Genomic DNA, 21,481 nt, shown 5'->3' with positions numbered 1-21,481 from the left:
CTTGACAAAATGGTTAGTAGTAATCGAATCAAATTAATAATAATAATAATAATAATAATAATAATAATAATAATAGAGGGGTTAAATTTGGATCGAGGTCTGAAATCACTCTATTGGTCTGGAATGGGGTATTCCACTCTATTAAAAAAAAGTCAGCTAATTTGATTTTTCTAAAAAGTTGCTTTATTTCAAAAATTGTTTGAAATTATTTATGTCTTGGAGTTGGTACAAATGATAATCCCTTTAGAAAACTTGCATTTCTACTTCTGAGAGGGTCATATTAGATAGATTGACTACCGATTGGTTCTCTGTATTTTGGTTTTGTACATCTCTCTGTGATCCATACAGTAGATCTGTTCCTTTCCCCATATCCTCTGCCCCCGGAATGTCCTAAAAATGGTTTACTCTTCATTGTAGATGAAAAAGAACTCCTATGGTCCTCCATAATTGAGCTAGAGCCACTAGTATGACTCAATTCCCTCAACTTCCACGCTAGCATCTGATGACAAATCAAAGCAAACAGATTTCCTATTACTCTTATTTGGGCCCTTATGTTGCCAGTTGTATACCCAATCATTTTCATAATCTTAAGTCCCTCTTAAGAGAATTTGAAATTTTATAAACTTAATGCCTCTTAATTCATCAGCAAATTGTGAATTAGAATTGTGGCCAATTCTTTGTCCAATTTATCTGCTCTTTCTTGATATTTATTTCCCCCCAGATGTAATTTAACTTCCTCCTTTAATTTCTGTATATCCACATCAATACGTCAAATTTTGGACATAGAAGTTTCTATGAGTAATACCATGAGATCCATAGAACATCCATAAGAATGGCATACCACTTTTGTTTAAATAAATCATTCTCGGGAACAATTCCTGGCTCCTTTAAAATACAAAGACCCCTAGGAATATTTTTCTTCTTGTTGTGCCATCAAGTTGGTGTCGACTCCTGGCAACCAGAGAGCCATTTGGTTTTATTCATTCATTCATTCATTCATTCAGGTATTATACCGCCCTTCCGAAATGGCTCAGGGTGGTTTACAATTAAAACAGAAACCATTAAAACCAATAACAATTAAAACAGAAATATAAATAACAATTAAAACATCTTTAAAAACAAACTATCAGAACAATTAAAACCCTGAAAACCAGGTTTTCAATGCTATTAAAACAATTAAAACTAATTAAAAATCCTGAAAGGCCAGGCCAAACAGATGGGTTTTAAGGGCTCTCTTGAAGGTCAGTAAGGAATTAAGATAGCAAATTTCTTCTGGGAGTGCATTCCACAGCCCAGGAGCAGCTACAGAGAAGGCCCACCTCTGAGTCACCACTAAACGAACAGGTGGTAACTGGAGACCAGTTACTCCTCAGATGACCTTAACGTGCGGTGGGGATCATGTAGAAGAAGGCGCTCTCTAAGATACCTCGGACTCAAGCCGTTGAGAGCTTTAAAGGTAATAACCAACACTTTGTAGTTTGCCCAGAAACATATTGGCAGCCAGTGTAACTGTTTCAAAACTGGAAAAATATGGTCTCTCCGGGTTGCCCCAGAGACCAATCTGGCTGCCGCATTCTGAACTAACTGAAGTTTACGGACTACGTACAAAGGCAGCCCCACATAGAGCGCATTGAAGTAGTCAAGCGTGGAGGTTACCAGCTGATGCACCACTGTTTTGAGGTCATCCTCTTCAAGGAATGGGCACAGCTGTCGAATCAGCCGAAGCTGGTAGAAAGCGCTCCTGGCTATGGAGATACCAGGGTGAGGCCTGGGTCCAGGAGTACTCCCAAGCTGTGCACCTGCTCCTTCTGGGGGAGTGTAACCCCATGCAGCACAGGAAGATCCCCTCAGATTCTGAGCCCCCACAATGAGCCCCTCCGTCTTGCTTGGATTCAGCTTCAATTTGTTATCCCTCATCCAGCCCATTACTGCCTGTAGGCAGGCATTTAGAGAACAAGTGCCATTTCCTGAAGATGAAAAGGAGAAGTAGATTTGGGTGTCTTCAGCATACTGATAACACCCAGCACCAAATCTCCTGGTGACCTCACCCTGCGGTTTCATGTACATGTTAAAAAGCATTGGTGAAAGAATGGAGCCCTGGGGGACTCCATAGAACAGCTCCCATTTTGAGGAGCAACTGTCACCAAGCTTCACCATCTAGAATCTACCCGAGAGATAGGAACGGAACCACTGCAAGGCAGTGCCCCCTATCCCCAGCTCCCCCAGGCGATCCAGAAGGATACCATGGTCGATGGTATCGAACGCCGCTGAGAGATCCAGAAGAACCAGTAGAGTCACACTCCCCGGTAAAGGTCCCCGCTAAAGGTCCCTGGTAAAGGTCATCCATCAGGCCGACCAAGGCTGTCTCAACCCCATAGCCAGCTCTAAAGCCAGTTTGAAATGGGTCTAAATAATCAGTTTCCTCCAAAACTGCCTGGAGCTGGTCGGCCACCACCCTCTCAATCACCTTGCCCAACCAAGGGAGATTGGAGATTGGCCTGTAACTATCCATTGCTAAGGGGTCCTGGGAAGGCTTCTTTAAGAGTGGTCCAAACATTGCCTCCTTCAGACAGGGGAGCACCCTACCCTCACTCAGTGATGCATTTATGATATTAACTAGGCCACCTCCAACAATCTCCCTGCTAGGTAGAAGCAGCCAAGTCAGGCAAGGTTCCAGAGAACAGGTGGTAGGCTGCACTGGCCCAAGCAGCTTGTCCACATCCTCAGGAGTCACAGATTGAAACTGATCCAATCTAATACTGCAAAAGGGACACCTCCTCCATAGACCTTGCAGAAAAAGTGGAGCCCAAGTTGGCCCGAATACAGGAGATCTTATTCGCAAAGAACTCGGGGGACTGATTGGAAGTAGAAGGAGCAGAAACCAAACTCCTCACAACCCGGGATAGCTCCGTTGAGCGTGAACCTGCAGCCACAATGCGTGCAGAAGTACTTTTCTTGCTGCAAGTACTGCCACCGCATAAGTCCTCAAATGGGTCACATGCTGAATCCTGTCAGATTCGAACCGAGTTCTCCTCCACTTGCACTCTAGTCGCCTACCCAACCCTTTAGTAGACTATAGGAGGGATACTCCTGCCTGTGCAGTATGAGATGATGCCTTTCAGCAGGGGCGTAGCAAGGTTGGAGTGGGCCCAGAGACAAGATTTTAAAATGGGGCCCCCCCACTCAAAGTCCAGGGCCTCCGCACACCCCAGGCCCCCAAGGATTTAAGTCTGATATTCCAAAATAAGTATGCTGCCTGGAAATACATTTCACTGAATACACACACGCACACGTCACAATATATAGTGATATACATTGAGTACTATACATTTGTTTTACTTTTAATGCCTAGAACACACTAGAAAGATGAATGATTAAAATGGGCCCCTTGCTGCAGATTAGCCAAGGAGACTTTCAACCATGCAGGGTGAGCCTATGTTTGTTTTCTCAGAATTCTGAACAAATTCAGTCAAGTTTGATTCCAGGAGGTTTTTCACAGGAGGCTTTTAAAGCCCTTTAAGACACATCTCCTCTGGAATGGAGGTGCTGCATTCACATGTTGGCCAGATTTACCCTGAAGTCCCTGCAAGTTATTGGGGAGCAGTTCACACACAAGAAAAATAAAATAAAATAAAAGCAGAAGGCATGCTTCACAGTTCTCACTCAGACCTTCTGGGTTGCAAAACAACTTGAACATAAGTGCATTTATAAATGAATGAATAAAATAAATATAATACTGTTTCTTCCAGAAGTTTTTGTAATTTTCTGCCATGAAACAAGCCACTTATAGGACCTTTTAGATAGTTTTTTTTAAGCCAGCAAATTTTCCAAGCTGTTTAAAAATAAATATTCAGAGACTTCTCAGTCCCCCCCCCCCCCCATATCAAAGCCCTATGGCAAGCAGATCCCTATATATCCGGGTGGGGGTGGGGGTGGGGAAGGTAACCACAAAAAGGAGTTCACACTCTACCTGGCAGCAGGGGGCCTTCTGCTGCAGAGAACAGTGGAGGCCTCTCTGGCTGCCTCCTCCTTCCTGGCTGGCTTGGGCCCTACTCGAGTTCAGGCTTCACAGAGGCCTACACCAGACCTCCGTGGAAGCCCCGCCCACCCGCCGATCAGCTGAGAGGCGGGAGAAAAGGAGCTCTGTCTGCTGCTTGATTGCCGGCCTGGAGAACAAGCTGGAGAGACGGCGAACAGGGCAAGTGGCTGAGGAGCCTTGGGGCTGGGCAGGGGGCAATGGGGAGTCACGTGAGGTGCCTCTGGGGGGCCCCTCCAGGCAGTGGGGCCCCCAGACAACTGTCTCCCCTTGCCCTATCATTGTTACGCGCCTGCCTTTCAGCATCTTCCTATATCGCTGCCGCCTGATATAGGTGTTTCCCATAGTCTGGGAAACATACCAGCGGGGATTCAAACCAGCAACCTCTTGCTCCCTAGGCAAGTTACTTTCCCACTGCACCTCAGCCTTGCAATAATCACTCAATGCCCCAGAGTGAGTTTGGATTTTCATAACTTTGCTACAAAGTCTTTGGTATTTATTCCAACTGCCATCATAATTAGTATGTTCCTTGTGCCATCGGAAAGAGGATTCATCTAGTAATTTATCAATCTGTTCCTCTGAATAACTAAAAATATCAAATTTCCTTGCCATTGTACTCTCCTCAAGAAGTCAAAGTAAACACAACACAAAATAGGATGTATTACTGATCCAAAAAAGATTTTAAATGTATGTAGTTGTTCTATATAGAACTGATCCCTGAAAGGCCTTGCCTATTTGAGAGCAATTTCTGACCCAAACCAATGTCTTGCCCTATGGGACTGGCCCCTAACCCTGGTTGACAGCTTTTATTCAGGTTGAATGAGTGTTTTAGAGGAGAAACTACAGAGTTGCAGAACCTCTCCCTCAGCCCTGCTGTCTCTGGGCTATTCTAAAGCAAAGGAGACTATCAAACAACATATTTGGGACCTGGATTTGCAAAGGACAGGAATCTGGTCTCCCATTGTTTGGAGCTTGGAAACCTTAGTAAAGATTTATCCCCAGCAAAATATCTTTGCAATCTTGTAACATCAAAGAACCAGAGAGCTTTCGTCTTAGCCCGGCTTAATGTGCTGCCATCAGCTGTACTGGAGGAGAGATACCTCCAGATTCCTTATGCAGATTGGACTTGTCCCTGCCAGATGGGAGAGATTGAAACTGTGGGCCATGTGATATTATATTGCCAGTTTTATATGGACATTTGTTTTCTTTTTATAATCCCAATTTTGAAGAAATTTCCAGGCAGGTCAGATCAATGTTATACCTCTCTCCTTCTTTCAGACTCCAACACGGACATTAGTCTTAATGTTGCAAAATTTTGCTCCAGGGCCATCTCCATTAGGAATCAGATGGTTAAATCTGTAATTTGATTCCCTGGGGAAGTGTTGGTCTCTGAGTATTGATTTAGTGTATCCGTAATATTGTAAATGGAGGTGATGTAAGCTATATTGGTTTTTCTGTAAGTCTGCATTTTTTCCTTGTTTCTGTTTCTTTTCTGGGCTCGGTCCATAATAAACTTAATCTGAATCTGAATCATCTCTGCATCACAGAGGTTAACCAGGGTGCTGACAAGATTAGCAACCATACCAGCTGGTAATCTGCAAGAGACATCAGAGATCTATCCAGGTCCATAAGCCTTTAACAATGGACCATTCAAATAGATCCTCCACCTCTTCAGAGTTTTGAGGTAATCTCTAGCCTAAACCCAAGCTAGTAGAGACCAAGATAGAGAGATCATTTGGGGCTCTATCACCCACAGATCATCCTCTACCCATCCAGAACAGAAGACCATATATTGTGCATATGCCCTGCCACATGTGTTAAGCTAGATAACATTTGAGGCAGGCCCATGTTTGTCATGGCATACATGAAATCCTGAAATTAACTTGGTATGATGGCCTCAGCATGGATGCTGATGCCCCCCAATATCATAAGCCTTAATGTTCCCAACATCACCTCTGGAATAATGTCTGTTAGTTCAAGCAGGGATGCTGTTAGGCAGGACAGTGAACAGTATACTAACATAACTAGAGATGTACATATCAGGCGGTGTAGAAATATGAAAAGTGCTTTCAGTCCTTTCTGGGTGGCCTAATTTCAAGTACAAATTCTCAACAATGGTAGACTGCTGAATAGTGGATCTGGGTAGGGAGATGGAATCCTGATTTATGTACATTATTTAATATTTTTTTTAATGCTCTGATGCCCAGTACACAAAGGCACAGGGTCAAAAAGTGCTTTAATGAAAGAAACACAAAATCATAGCTTATGACTACCACTGAACTATGGGACCATATCTCACATGCATTGCATGAAGATTTCAAGTGCAATTCCTGTATGTATGCATGTATGCATGTATGCATGTATGTATTTATTTATAGTTCAAATAAAACTCATCCCAGTTTTATAAAACTTTCATAAAACTCATCCCAGTCTTCAGTTAAAAGAAAGGATCTTATGTAGCTCTTGGACTTTGTAAATAAAAATGTGGAGTAGTAAGGGTATTGGGGAGGAGTGAATTATAATTATGCTATCTTAATTATGGTTCATGTGAACCTATGTTGCCTGACAAGTTCAATGAGGCCAATTCGAAAAGCTGATATCTGAAAGATTATGTTGACCCTTGAGAGAGATATGACTCCTGTAATCCCTAGGAATAATCCAGAAGGCTGAACGAGATTTAAACTGAAAATTTAACCATGAACTACCCTGAATGTCATGTATGAACATTACATGAACATTATGTTTCTTTGTACAAAGTATCTGCTATCAGTATGTGTGAACAAGCTCATAATCCTAGTTGGTTACAAAAAGTACACTGAAATATGTATGGGACAGTAAAGCGGATCAGGGAATGGAGGCTCTAGTGACTAAGAAAAATGCTGCAATGAAAATACTGCTGGGAAAACCATTAAGTTTGTTGATGATTTCTCTTTGCACTAGCAAGTGTCATTATTTCTGTTCTACAGATGGAAAAAATGCTGATGGTAAGGCAAAATTCTGAAGGATGCAGAAAAGTAATTGAATGTAAGTATTCTGATTCTCCATCTTGATCTTTTTCGGTTGACCAAAAGCAATGGACAAAAGGTTCAGAATGTTCAGTACTGTGATATCATATTGTTTAATTTTCCCAACATCTCTCAACAGCGAAAAGTTCCAATTCAAACGAACACCGCTCACATGTGATTAGAGGACATGCTGAGATCGTATCAGCATGTCCTTTAGTGATGTTCTTTCTGCATGTCCTCCTTGCATGTAAATTGTGGGTGTGAACCGGCCCACAATCAAGTAAGGCCTCAGTTGAGCAACCGTTCATTGTGCAAAAAATGTTTTCGCCTCTGACTGAATCCACCTTGGTTAACCTTGAAGTTAAACTCTCCAGTAAACCAAAAAACTCAATGCCTCAATTAATATTCTAACATATCTATAAAATTCCAAGGCTATTTGAATCTCCATATCTTCCTTTGATAGGATGGTACAAGCATTAGATGTGGAAATAATTTGTCCAGGAGTTTTCAACCATAGATTAAAAAATTACCATATTTTTCCAAATATGAATTTAGACTCTGAATTTCAGATAACTCCCTTTAAAATAGAGGTTAAATGCAGGGTATACTTGTCTTTACCCAAAAGGAAGGGGACTCAGAAATTGGGGGAATCATCTGAAATTCAAATGGCAAAGAACTTGAAAACAACATAGTCTTGGATTGAGGTAGATATGGTATTTGCTAAAAGGCTACATTTCTCCTTACAAAATTCTATTAAACCTTTTACAAATTCTAGTGAAAATCAGGTGCTGTAATTTTGAATTTATATATCCTGATTAAAGAAGGAATGGCCATCACTTCTGGTTAAAATACTCCCCTAAATAATTTTCCCTTTTCTAATGCGCCTTCCCCAGTGAACACATATATTTTGCTTGTGGCTTCTATTAACTCAGTCAGTGTTTTTTGGCTGCATTGGAAGACCTGTTTGAACTAGGCACTTTTCTCACAGAGATGACTAGACCCTGAAATTCTTCAGATACAGTTGCCTTTTTCTCTGCTGACAAGAAATAGAAATATTATTTCCATTATTATTTCTAAATAGAAACAGGAAATATAGAGTAGTTGAAATTTTCTCTGGAAACAGCTGCTAAAGCTGTCACAGAATTTTTTTCTTGACTCCCAATTGTTAGCCTACTTTCCAGTAAGCTTATGAGATCACCTGGTATTCTGTGTGTATGTCTGCGCCCCCCCCCCCCCGCCATCAACTTCACAACGCCTGGACCAATATGAACCAAATCAGGTACAGTTGTAGGGACACATAGGGACACCTCAATGGCATAGTTTGTGATGATGTCATCCACCTCGATCCAAGATGGCGGATGCATAAACATTTGATGTGCAAGTGGGCTAACTTGTGAACTGCCTAACCAATTTGCACCAAATTTGCTACAGCTGTAGGAACACATAGGGATGCCCTAATGGCATTGTGTGTGATATCATTCACTCCAATTCAAAATGGTGGCTGTGTGAACATCTGAAGTGCAAGTGGGATAATTTGTGGACTCCCTAACCCCTTTTGAACCAAATTGGGTACAACTGCAGTGAGTGACACTTAGGGACACCTAAATGGCATAGTTTGTTATTATGTCATCCACCCCAATTCAAGATGGTGGACATGTACACTTGTGAGGCACAAGTGGGCTAACTTGTAGACTGCTTAACCAATTTGAATCAGATTTGGTACAGCAGTAGGGACACATAGGAGAACCTCAACAGTGTAGTTTATGAAGATGTCATCCACCCCAATCCAAGACGGTGGTCGCATGGATGTCTGAGGCACAATTTGTGGACTGTCTAATTTGTGGCTAATTTGTGGACTGTCTAACCCATTTGAACCAAATTGGTACAGCTGCAGTGAGTGACACAAGGGATATCTCAGTGGTGTAGTTTGTAAGGTCATTCACCCCGACCCAAGATGGCAGATGCGTGAACATTTGAGGTGCAACAGATCTAACTTGTAGACCTCAATCTGAACCAAATTTAGTCCAGTTGTAGAGACAGTGAAAGGTCAGTGACCAGTCAACATACACACCAAAATATAAATCAGCATCAAACCAAACCAAAGCAATAAAACTAAGTAACAAAACATCAGTATATACAAAAATCTCAGTTACAACTAATCAATTGCTCCTCTCTGTTTAGAGGCTGCCACACAGAATCTTGCTGTCACCTCTATGACAACTGCATGTTGATCCACCAAAAGATAGGAGATGTAATACTCTTCTGATTGACCAGGCCTATGTTTAAATAATGTTTTGATCCAGATACTATGAATGTCCCTATAGTAGGCACAGTGTAAAAGAACATGTAAGAGACTCAGTGACACCCGAACCACATGGGCATAACTGGCAGAAGTCAAGGCATTAAACTATGCCAGCGAGAAAGGTCTCCTCTGATTTAAGGTGGTCCAGTGTGTGAGGTATACAGGTGGCTCGGCGCAGTTTGAAAATCCATCTAAACTACTACTGGTGATAACCAGACTTAAATCTAATTGCTTTTCTATATCTGCCACACGCTGTTCAATAATTTCGTTGGCAGCTTTATTTATTTATTTATTTATTCATTCGATTTATATACCACCCTTCCAAAATGGCTCAGGGTGGTTTACAACAGAAAAAAAACCAATTAAACCCAGTTAACAATTAAAATCAAAACTATAAAAACAGAATAAAACCAATTAAACATACAAACAACTAAAAACTCTGGAAAACCAGGGCAATCATTTAAAACAATTTAAAACAGTTTACAGTCATTTAAAAACCCTGGAAGGCCAGGCCAAACAGATAGGTTTTAAGGGCTCTCCTGAAAGACAGTAATGAACTCAAATTACAGATGTCTGCCGGGAGTGCATTCCACAGTCCAGGAGCAGCTACAGAGAACGCCCGCCTCTGAGTCGCCACCAGACGAACTGGTGCTAACTGGAGACAGACCTCCTCAGATGACCTTAATGTACGGTGGGGGATCATGACCCAATGTTAATAAATATTGCGGTGAGAAGCCATATCTGCCCAAATTGTCATAAAGGCTCTTGCACTAGGATGAGTGAAACTCATCTTTCAGAACCAAGCGGGGGAAGGCCCTGGGGCAGGTATATAATTTAAGCCAGTAGCTAAATGTACGAAGCCACGCCTGTGCCGCAACTCTGGTCACCCCTGTTTCTAAACGCAAGATAGCATTCAATACATATCTTGGGACTTGAAAAATGGCACAAAGGAGTCCAGATTGAACCACTTCCAAGGGCTTAAAATTACAAGTGGGACAAATCTCAACCCTGTACAGCATTTGTGCCAGTATTTTTGCCTGATACACCCTAACAGCCACAGGAATGTAATGTCCCCCATTTGTGTGTCCCCCCCACATGTAATGTCCCCCCCCCACTTGCTGCTGCATATTCACATTGTGGGCCCCATGAATCTTTTGCATGAAAAACTAGACCTAGGTGCTTATAGGTCTTAACCTGCTCAACCCTGCACCTATCCATCTGCCATTTATGTTATTTTGGTCTCTTGACAAATACCATGACCTTGGTCCTTTGTGTATTTATAACTAGCAACTCATCTTCACAAAACTGTGAGTTTTTGTAGCACCCTCCTCATACCAACTAGCATTCTTGATAATATAGCTGCATCATCGGCATAAAGTAAAATCGAGATGGGTCTTCCAGCTAACTTAGGCTGATGGATGTCAGGGTTATCTAAGAGGGGGATTAAGGAATTAATGTAAAAATTGAACAAAAAGGGAGCTAAAATGCATTCTTGCTTAACCCCCTTCTGTGTAGCAGAAGGTTCAGACAAATGGGCTTTGCTATTATACCTTACTCTCAATAAGGTGTTTTTGTATAGTATACAGATGAGGAAAAGTAATTGTAGGTCCATAGAGGTATTGGCCAATTTGCTCCAGAGTTGAGATCTAGAGATAGAATCAAAAGCAGCTTTGAAATCAATAAATGCCGCATATAAGGAAGAGGAATAGTTCGTATACTTTTCTGCTAAGTGTCTTAGAACCAGGGTCTGATCCAGTGTAGATCAGCTAAATTGAAAGCCAGCCTGTTTGTCTATAAGGATGTTTTCTTGCTCCATCCAATCAACAAGCTTGTTACAAAGATGTCTAGCATACACTTTGTTAACTATGCTCAACAAGCGTATTGGGCGATAATTAGATGGATTGGAGTGCTGACCATTCTTTATAAATAGGGACAATAACAGCTGTATTCCATTCTTCCGGTATGCAACCTACCCGATCGATATAGGGGAAGAGATTTGCCAAAACTGGGGTCCACCAATTGAGATCTGCTTTTAGTAACTCCGCAGGGATCAGGACCAGACAGTGAAAGGAAAGTAGGCTGATTAGTTCTTATTAGAACAACTTGCTTCCCTTATTTCAGCTCTAGCTTTCCCTCCACCCTCCCTTTCCTTTGTCACCTAATTGATCTATCACCTTCTTCAGCCAGTCTTCACCTCTCAGCTCCTCTTCAGCAGAACCTCAACTATCTCAGGCCAATTGCCAAGAGACCAACTGTCCATCGCTAGCTGTTTTTCCTCCTTAGAACAACAGCAAGCTGCCAGAACTATAGCCTCCATAACCATAAAGGTTCTCCCTTCCCTTAGCAACTGTTGCTATGCCCAAACCTCTATCCTAAGGCCATATCAAACACAAACAATGACAATATATCAAATTCTCCACATGGACCATTTTCCTTCCAAAGTGGAGATGAAGATCCTCATTTAGAAAAAGGCAAGTACCCCAAGACCAGCTTTTAGAGGGCACTATATTCTTGTAAGGTTCTATTAGTTCCCCTCCCTCAGTGTTGCACTGATGGCTTATGCAGACTGTGAGAGCAGTTAAATGTGCAAGTAAGTGAATTGAAACACTATGTGAATTTGGCTTGTCCTGCTGACCTATCCGCCCACTCACCCACCCGCCCACTGAAGTGTTAAAATCACAGTGCCACAATTATAGCTTCATCATGTACTAGTGGTCTTCTGAACTCATCCTCTAGTTAGTTCTTTGGAAGATCTCTGAATTAAAGACAGTCCTGGCATCAGCATGTGGCAGCCTGGGGCAGTTGCTGGGCCCCAGAACAACAGTAGGGTCCACTGCTAATGCCTGCCCTCTGCCCCATCACTGCCTCCTCTCCCTTCCTGGCCTGAGAGCTGTAGTGTAGTGGTACCATAGACATGGACCTGGGGGCCCAGGTCTGTGTGCCCACTCTTCTAGAGGGCCCCATGATTTTCCCCATGGGAGAAGAGGGCCCCTTTCATATTTACAGAGCAGTTTGGCCTAGCATCCTGAAATTTGGCACATTTGTATGACAGGTTATCAGGACTCTGTGCATTTATTTTGAAGCAGATCAGCTAATCCATTGAATTTTAATGGGCTTTTTTAAATTAAAAAAACTTTAATGATCTGACTCTGCATAAGGCAGCTTCCTATGCTCCTTTGTTCCACCTCTGTTCCAGAGTTGCACTCCATCATTGCCAGGGTTTCCTCCTGTCTCTCCTCCCTTCCATTCCCAAACCTGAGCCCCATTTCAGAAGGGAAGGGGAGAGACATGAGGGTAACGGAGTACAACTCCTTTGCATCCCCTTTAGCCTCATCAGTACTGTGGTAAGGAATGAGGAGCACGGAAGAGGAACTTCACTGCTGCCACTTATGGCAATAGATCCCTTTCAGTCCTGAATGTGCCAAGGTTTAGCCCCACCAGTCGAACTTTAGAGGGGACCATCAGAGGGCTCTTTACTAAGGACCCTCTCAAACCTAGAGCTGGTTATGAATCAAGGATTTCCAAAGCTAAAGTGTAGCACCAAGAGGAGATAGCATGCCTTTGTACCATAAATTACACAGTTGAATAAATGGAGGTCACACAGCACTAACCGTTCATGGATTGCTCCCAGAAACACCAGAATTTATTTTTCAGAACAGAGAGCACTTGTACTAGTGAGGAATTGTGTTTGTAAGATTCAAATACTCCTAATGTTTCTATATTTTTACAACATTGTGCAATTTATTTTAATTAATAATAACCTTGGAAAACATTTATGTTGGACCAGTGGATCTGTAACCAATAGAGAGCAGCAGGAAGCAGACTTACTGGTCCCATAAAGGGTAAATCAAGCTCTGCTTTTGTTCTCTTTCTTGAACACAAAGTTTTTGTTTCTCCACACCCTAGAATCTTTGTTTGTTAACCCTGAAATTAATACGGATTAAGAGTTTCTGAGGTTGCAGAATTAGCCCATACCAAGACAGGCTATTGCTCTCATCAAAACATAGCTCTCTTACAGGGTAGTTCTTACGCAGATATAAATTCCATTGAAGTCAATGAGACTCACTTTGAACGAAATAGACTTAGGATTGAGGTACCAGTAAATAAATAAAGAGCCAGGACACTGCTTGAAATTCTAAATAATTCTGAATTGCCTCTTATTTTAACACATAATAGTATTAAACCTTTCACTCCATTGGTACACTGACTGATAAAAAGGTTGGCATCCCCTGAATAGGGCAAATTGTATTCAACAATAAACAAACCTTTCAGTGGATACAAATGATTGACTGACCACAGACTGAGATCCGACACAGGCAATATTTTCAACTGACTACCACATACCATGAAAATCAACGTTGATATTTTTACAGATGTGTGTGTGTTTGAAAATGTCCTACTGACAGCATGCAATATTGGTGAATGAGACTGAGAATGTGCCATGGACACTGCTACTAGGAGTAGCAATATATATATATATTTCTCCTGGGTATGCAAGCCATCTGATTGGCTGGGCGCCAGCACACCCAGGAGGCCAGAGGGCAAGTGGTGAGGGCAAGCGGTGAGGGCATGGCAGGGGCAGCAGTGGCGGGCAGGGCCGGGTAGGCCAGAGTTGAAAGGGGGCCAGGCCCCGAGGGCAAGTGGCGGCGGCGGGCCCGATCAGAGGCGGCGGTGCGGACATGGCCAGGGAGGCCAGAGGTAGAAGGGGGCCTGGCCGCGAGGGCAGGCGGCGGGCCCGATCAGAGGTGGCAGCGGACATAGCCGGGGAGGCCAGAGGTGGAAGGGGCCCAGCCGGGGAGACACCAGCAGCTCGCCTGCACTAAAAGGCAGGCCCGGCTGCGGCAAGGCAGAATGTCCCTGGCTGGACCCAGCAGCAGCAAGGTGGCAGAGAGGCCGGGTGAGGTCCAGCCTTCAGTAAGGCAGAGCTGGAGGACCCTGGCTGGGGCAAGAGAGAGGCGCAGGACCCGGCTGCAACGGATCGGGGGACAGCGGAGCAAGGCAGAGCCGTAGGGACAGAGCACAGAAGGTAAGGCCGCACAAGGGGAAAAGAAAAAAAACCTCAAGGGCCTGGAGCGGGAATGGGCGTGAAAGGGAGCCAGTAGGGGGACACGTACAGAGGCAACGGTTAACAGGCGCAAGAATAAACGGGCAGTTACTCAACGGTTGGCCTCCCACTGAATCGGCTAGAGATAGTAGAGATGGAGACTGAGGGACACTTGAAGAAATGCAAGGAGAATGTAGACACTGACAAAGAAAAAGGGACCATGGTAAATAAAATAAAATAAAAGAGGGCAGGAAATTGAAGGGCTGCTGGGGGAAAAAGCAAAAGAGAGCCAGACTGTGAGGAAAAACAAACACCAGATCCCCCCCCCCCCAATTACTGGGTAGAAAAAAAGAGGGCCAAAAGTAGCCACACTCAACATTAAAAAAATGAAATAAAACTGAGGGACTTCTAGGACCAGTACTGGGGCAAGAGGTGGGGAAGGGGTAAGATGTACTGTGTGATTCCACAGCAGCTGTCCAGCCTAACAAATTAAAAAAAACACCAAAAAAACCTGGGGGCTTTTAGAGACAACACTGGGGCAAGAGATGGGGGGATGGAAAAGGAGACACTGGGGCAAGGAGGGGGCTAGCCAGACAATGGGACAAGAGGAAGAGGGGGAAGGCAAGTGAAGGGGGGGAAGTAGTGTGATTCTACAGCAGCTGACCGGCCCACCCCCAAAAAACAAATAAAAATGGGGGGGGGCTTTTAAGGCAAGAAGTGAGGGGGATGGAAGGGGAGACACTGGGCCGGGGGGGGGGGCAAAGGCAATGGGGCAATAGGTAGTACTGTGTGAATCTACAGCAGCTGACCTGCCCACCTTAAAAAAATGACATACTTAAAAACAACAACCAGGAGGCTTTTAGGGACAACACTGGGGCAAGAGGTGGGGGGGGATGGAAGGGGTGATACGGGGCAAGAGGAGGGTGCGATGAAAAGCGAGACATTGGGGCAAGAGGTGAGGGGGATGGGAACCAAAACACTGGACTGTGAGGGACAACAGTAGCCAGTCTGACCAGCACTAATAATAATAATAATAATAATAAATAATAATAATAATATAATTATAATAATTATAATAAATAATAAAAATTAGAGGGTCAACAGTACCCACACTTGCCACAAAAATAAATAATAACTAGCTACTACCTGAACAACAGCAAAGCAACCACAAAATGACTATACACTGACAGGCAAAGACATACCAAAACCCAAACCAAAAAAACCTAAGAGGGGGAGAAACCCCCCCCCCCAAAACAGCAGGGACAAAAAACTCCAGACCGAATACTTGAAACACCCCCCCACCCCCGTCCCCACAACCATCCAAAAACAAAGTGCACTGAAGCACAGAAAAAACTGCAAAAAGACAATGAAGACACATTGGAAAATAAAGAGACAACTGAACAACCAACCAAATTCTCACAACATACTCCAAAAAGTATGTAAACTATCGCTCAGAAGCTCTGTGCGGGTTCAGCTAGTCATCTTGTTAATGTGCATATGCTGTCATTCTTTTAAAAGATGCCGTATAATTCTCTAGATAATACTGGCTGATAATAATGGAATGACCCCTGGTTCTAGTGTTGTGAGAGTGGAAGAAAAATTTCTCTCTGTCCTCTCTCTCCATCCATAATTTTATACACCTCTATCATGTCTCCCCATAGTTGCCTCTTTTCCAAACTAAAAAGCTCCAGATGCTGTAGCCTTGCCTCATAAGAAAGGTGCTCCAGGCCCCTGATCATCTTGGTTGCCCTCTTCTGCACCTTTTCCAGATCTACAATATCCTTCTTACGATACAGTAACCAGAACTGCATTAGTACTCCAGATGTGGCCGCACCATAGATTTGTATAAGGGCATTATAATATTAGCATTCTTATTTTCAGTCCCCTTCCTAATGATGCCTAGCATGGAATTGGCCTTTTTCACAGCTGCCGCACATTGAGTCGACACTTTCAAAGAGCTGTCCACCACGACCCCAAGATCTCTCTCCTGGTCAGTCACTGACAGCTCAGCCCCCAACAGTGTATATATGAAGTTGGGATGGTTTTTGGTTTTGCCCAGTATGTTCACATTAGGAAGAATTTCCAAACTGAAAACGTTGCTCAGCCATGGAATAGATGGCCGTGTGCAGTGGTGGGCTCTCCTTCAGTTTTCCAACAGAGGCTAGGACAACCAACTATGGGATGCTCTAGCAGTTTTCTGCACAGAGCAGGGGGTTGGACGAAGACCTCCAAAGTCCCTCCCAACTCTAATATTCTATGATTTTTAACTTTGATTTTGCACTAGCAGAATGCTGGGTGTTACACAGAGCATAGAAAGACTGTGATGCCTGCCCAGAGGTTCCCCTGCCCCCCGCTGTTTGTTCAAATGCTTTAGAAAAGGCTGAACCTGTGTTAAAGCACTTAATGCTAGTTAAGCAATTGTATGGCTCCCTGGTGATATTATTTATTACCTCATTAATTTATGAGTAATGAGGATAAAGAAATGCATTTATGTTTGCTCCATCCTGCACTGCATTAAACTTTCATAATTTACCAGGCGCTTTCCTAGCACACGCTTGGGGATGCCTCAACATAATATCAACCAGTATGGAAATCAAGAGCCTTGTGATTTGTATTGATATGCACATGTGCGTTTCTCTATGCAAATCAACTGGTAAGAAGATTGATATATTTACATAATGTGAAGTCTGCTTTGACTGCCAATACATAAAAGAGCAAACATCCACATTCATTCCACTTGTTCTAGGAGCTCATTAAGGTTATGTTGTCTGTGATTTCTTTTCTTGCCAAAGAAGCTCATCTTAAGGTGATATGGGCCTCAGGGAAGTCAGGACAGAAATGATGAGGGGATGAAAGCCTCATCTGGATCTAGTATGCAAATCCAATGTTTACAGAAGACTTCTGTGCTGTGCTTTGGTGTATAATTAGTTGTACCTTTGTCCTCTGGTTCTAGCACATGAACTGGAACATCTTGGTGTCTTCATTCATTCTTATCATCAAGTGTGAAGGATGAAAAGCAGATTTTGGGTCTAAGCCCAGAAGCAGGATGCACCTGTTCTTTCCATCCTTGGATTAATGCTTGACTTGCTTTAAAGTCTGTTCTATTTCAGGTTGGAAATTCATCCTTAATATTCAAAATGTACGAATGAGAAAGGGAGAGAGATAATCTGGGTGATTTGGAGAGCCTCCAGAGCTACATTTCATAAGACCAACTTTGGCTTCAAACAGCTTGGAGGGGCTCCTGCTGTTATACCAGCACACATCTGATTCTTTGCCTTTCTCTCAAGTTGTGTTTACCCAACATTCCTTGGAGGGATTCTGGTCCCACTAGGATTAAAACTGCAACCTGATGCAGTGCTCTAACTCAAGAAGAAGTGTGATGGACCTCAACATGCATAGGACTGGGCTGCATGATGACAACGACAGTGACTGCTACTACTACTATTAGGCCTGTGCACCACTAAAAATATTGGGTCAATGCCGATCCAATAATGATTCTTAAAAATATGTATTGGGGAGGCCGATATGGCCTCCCAACAATTTTGGAATTGGTATCAGGTTGGCATAGATCCGGTATTTTACCTATCCCAATTGGAAGCACCCCTTTTACTTTGCTGCTTAAAAGAACTCTCTGCTCCAGGTTATCAGCCATTTCCATTGCAGCTGCCGGCCATCACCACTCTGTCCCTCCAGCTGTGCCAGTCCTGCTTCTCTGGCCCAGCAGATGCTCTGTGTTCAGGGCCATGCCACTGCACTGGCCCTGCAGCTGCTGCCAGTGTGCCTGTTCCGGCCACTCTTTCAGGTGTGCCTCTATTAGAGGTCTCTGGTGCTGGCCCTGCTGCAGCTGCTGCCACCAACCCTTCTCTTCCCAACAGCTACTCTTCAGGGCCACCACTGAGCTGGCTTTACCACTGCTGCAGACTTTGCCCCGCCAGGCAGCAGGCCTCCAACACTGCTGTTGCTCTGTAAACATCTGCCTTTTTAAAAAGGCCATTTTCTTGCTGTTCTCTACAAAAGAGCTGGGAAGAGAGTTGGTCTGGTGGTAGCAAGCATGACCTGTCCCCTTAGCTAAGCAGGGTCTGCCCTGGTTGCATATGAATGGGAGATTTGCTGTCTGAGCACTGATATTCCCCTTAGGGGATGAGGATGTTCTGGGAAGAGCATCTAGGTTCCATGTTCCCTCCCTGGCATCTACAAAATAGGGCTGAGAAATTCCTGCCTGCAACCTTGGAGAAGCCAGTCTGTGTAGACAATATGGAGCGAGATGGACCTATGGTCTGACTCAGTATATGGCAGCGTCTTATGTTATGTTCCTTATGAGCCTTTGGCATCACCAAAGCAGCAGTGGCACTGGAGGCCTGCTGCCTCCAGAGAGCAGGGTCTGCATCAGCGGCAAGGCCAGCTCCATAGCAGTCCTGAAGAATGGCTGGATAGCTGGAATGGCTTCAGCCAAGGATGCAGGGTCTCCCTCATTTGCTTATTTTATGTATTTATTTTTCAGATTTGTATACTGCCCCTGACATCCGTCTCTGCTGTTTACAACAACGGCGGTTTACAACAATGTAAAATGGATTAAAAATAGAAACCTTAAAACAAGTTAAAATCACAGTCCAGTTAAAAAGCTTGGGTGGAAAAAACCCAAGTCTTTAGACACTTTTTAAAAAGTTGTCAGGTGATGGAGAGGCTTTTATTTCAGCAAGGAGTGAGTCCTGACTGTCCTCTTCAGTCACTGGTCACCAGACCAGGGTCAGGGTCGATCATGACAGATGCCCTCTCTTATACGTGTTACTTGAAGGGAAGGTCCACTGAGTTCAATGGAACTTACTTTTAGTAAGCATACTGAAGATTACAATCTTAGGCTCTCCAGCTGTTGTTGAACTACAACTCCCATCATCCCTAGCTACAGTGCTTGATTCGGGAATAGAGATATCAAGACTGGAATAAGAGGTAGCTAGCTATCAGGCAGGAAGGACAGTTTTTAATCAAGACCCAGTAACAACAACAAATATGTATATACCGCTTTTCAACAAAAGGTTCCAAAGCGGTTTACATAGAGAAACAAATAAGTAAGATGGATCTCTGTCCCCAAAGGGCTCACAATCTAAAAAGAAACATGACAGACACTATCATCTAAAGCCCTGTCACTGGAGGTACTGCTGGGGGGGGCGGGGTGGATAGGTCCAGTTACTCTCTCCCTGCTAAATAAAGAGAATCACCATGTTAACAGGTGCCTCTTTGTCCAGTTAGCAGGGGTAAGCGGCTAAAATAATAAAGCATGTTCTGTGCATGTGCCAGGACCCACTGACTTTCCCAGGCTAGACTGATAAAAACAGGGGCGTAGCAAGGTTGGAGGGGGCCCAGAGACAAGATTTTAAAATGGGCCCCTCGTGGATACACACACACAAACACACTTCACAATAGATCGTGCACTCACACTCACAGCCCCATTATGAATATAGTGAATATCTAGTTCACATTGAATCTAGTTTTTTTACTCTCTGCTCCTGCCGATCTCCAAGAGACTCAACATAATTCATAGGGGGTGCAACATGGGCAGGTGGGGAGTCATGTGACGTGCCTCTGGGGGGGCCCTCGAAGCTGTGGGGCCCCAAGACGACTGCCTCCCCTTGCCTAATGGTAGTTACGCCCCTGGATAAAAACCATCCATGCAGAAACAAAAGGCTCTGCAGAGCAACTGAGGGGCTGCTTCTGTGGTCTTTTAATATCAACCAGCCCCTGAGTTCATCTGCAGCAGACTCCTCCTATAAATACCTCTACCCAATACATTGCACCTTTTAATTATTATTTAAATTGTAAGCCACTTTGAGAGCTGAAAAGTGGGATGCCAAAATGAATGAATGAATGCATGCATGAAATGGCAGGATGTCAGTTTGAAATAGGTCATGTTATTATGAACTGAGGAAGGGTTTTAGGGAAAAGGTGCCCGGATTGTATTCTGAAAGAGTATTACAAAAAGTGAACGTTTGTATTATGAGCCCATTATTTCTGAGCTGATCAGCATGACTAGCAGTAACTCTAATTTTGTGGTCTACATCAGATGGTTTAGATCTGCCTGTTCTGGATGGGCTTACACTCCCACTAAAAGATCAGATTCGTAGTCTGGGGGTGCTCCTGGATACCAAACTCTCCCTGGTTTCTCAGGTTGAGGCTGTGGCCAGGAGGGGTTTTTATCAGCTTTGGCTGATATGCCAGATACGTCCATTTCTGGAGACAAATGACTTTAAAACGGTGGTACATATGCTGGTAACCTCTAGGCTTGACTACTATAATGCACTCTACATGGGGCTGCCTTTGTATGTAGTTTGGAAATTACAATTGGTACAAAATGCGGCAGCCAGATTGGTCCCTGGGACAACACAAAGGGACCACGTAACACCAATTCTAAAAGAACTGCACTGGTTGCCGATATGTTTCCAAATGAAATACAAAGTACTGGTTATTACCTATAAAGCCCTTAACAGCTTAGGTCCAGGGTACTTAAGAGAGTGCCTTCTCTGTCGTGAACCATTGCCTAGTAAGATCATCTGGAGAGGTCCGGTTATGGTTGCCACCAGCTTGGGACCAGGCCTTCTCTGTGGCTGCCCCAGGGCTTTGGAACACGCTCCCTGCTGAAATAACAGCATCTCTTTCTCTGTTTGTTTTTAGGAGGACCCTGAAGACATACCTATTTTCCCAGGTCTTCAACTGATACCAAATTTTAAAATTTTAATGTGTCTTTTTATCTATTTGATTTTTATCTTTTTAATGAATTTTATATGTTTTATATTTTATATTATGTTTTAATTCTGTACACCGCCTAGAGATGTTGATATTGGGCGGTATATAAATTCAATAAATAAATAAATAAATAAATACATCAAGACGTGCTTTATATGTTATGTTATAGTCGCTCACAAATTCCCTGTTCTGCCTCATCACCAGCAGCATCTGCATCTAGGAACCACATCGGATGGGTGGAGAAACATGTCTCCTTGATGTGAAATCAAAAGTGAATCCTGTTATCCTTTACCTTATAGCAATTGATCCCTCACTGGAGCACATTTAGCAAGATGGCTCTTTTTCTTCAGAGCCGA

At 43.5% G+C, this 21,481-nt stretch overlaps 2 long non-coding RNA genes across 7 annotated transcripts in view; one reads left to right on the top strand and one right to left on the bottom strand.

Moving 5' to 3' along the window:
• Nucleotides 1–4,178, bottom strand: part of LOC128347846 (uncharacterized) — a 74,370-nt gene extending 70,192 nt beyond the window's left edge. For all 5 annotated transcript variants that reach the window (XR_008317770.1, XR_008317769.1, XR_008317771.1 and 2 more), the window contains exon 1: nt 3,971–4,178. This is a non-coding gene — a long non-coding RNA (uncharacterized LOC128347846). The remainder of the gene's footprint in view (nt 1–3,970) is intronic.
• A 35-nt stretch (nt 4,179–4,213) lies between these two features.
• On the top strand, nt 4,214–21,268 carry LOC128347848 (uncharacterized). Of its 2 annotated transcripts, none has more exons than XR_008317775.1 (3): nt 4,214–4,489; nt 7,003–7,060; nt 21,054–21,268. It is a non-coding gene; the product is annotated as an uncharacterized LOC128347848 (long non-coding RNA). The 2 variants fall into 2 exon arrangements; XR_008317774.1 differs by lacking the exon at nt 4,214–4,489 and adding an exon at nt 5,589–5,720.
• Nucleotides 21,269–21,481: the final 213 nt, after the last annotated feature.

Source organism: Hemicordylus capensis, chromosome 2 (assembly GCF_027244095.1).
Source record: "Hemicordylus capensis ecotype Gifberg chromosome 2, rHemCap1.1.pri, whole genome shotgun sequence".
Lineage (NCBI taxonomy): Eukaryota > Metazoa > Chordata > Lepidosauria > Squamata > Cordylidae > Hemicordylus > Hemicordylus capensis.
The sequence above is the reverse complement of the archived record's forward strand: the minus strand, read 5'-3'. Positions and strand labels throughout refer to the sequence as shown.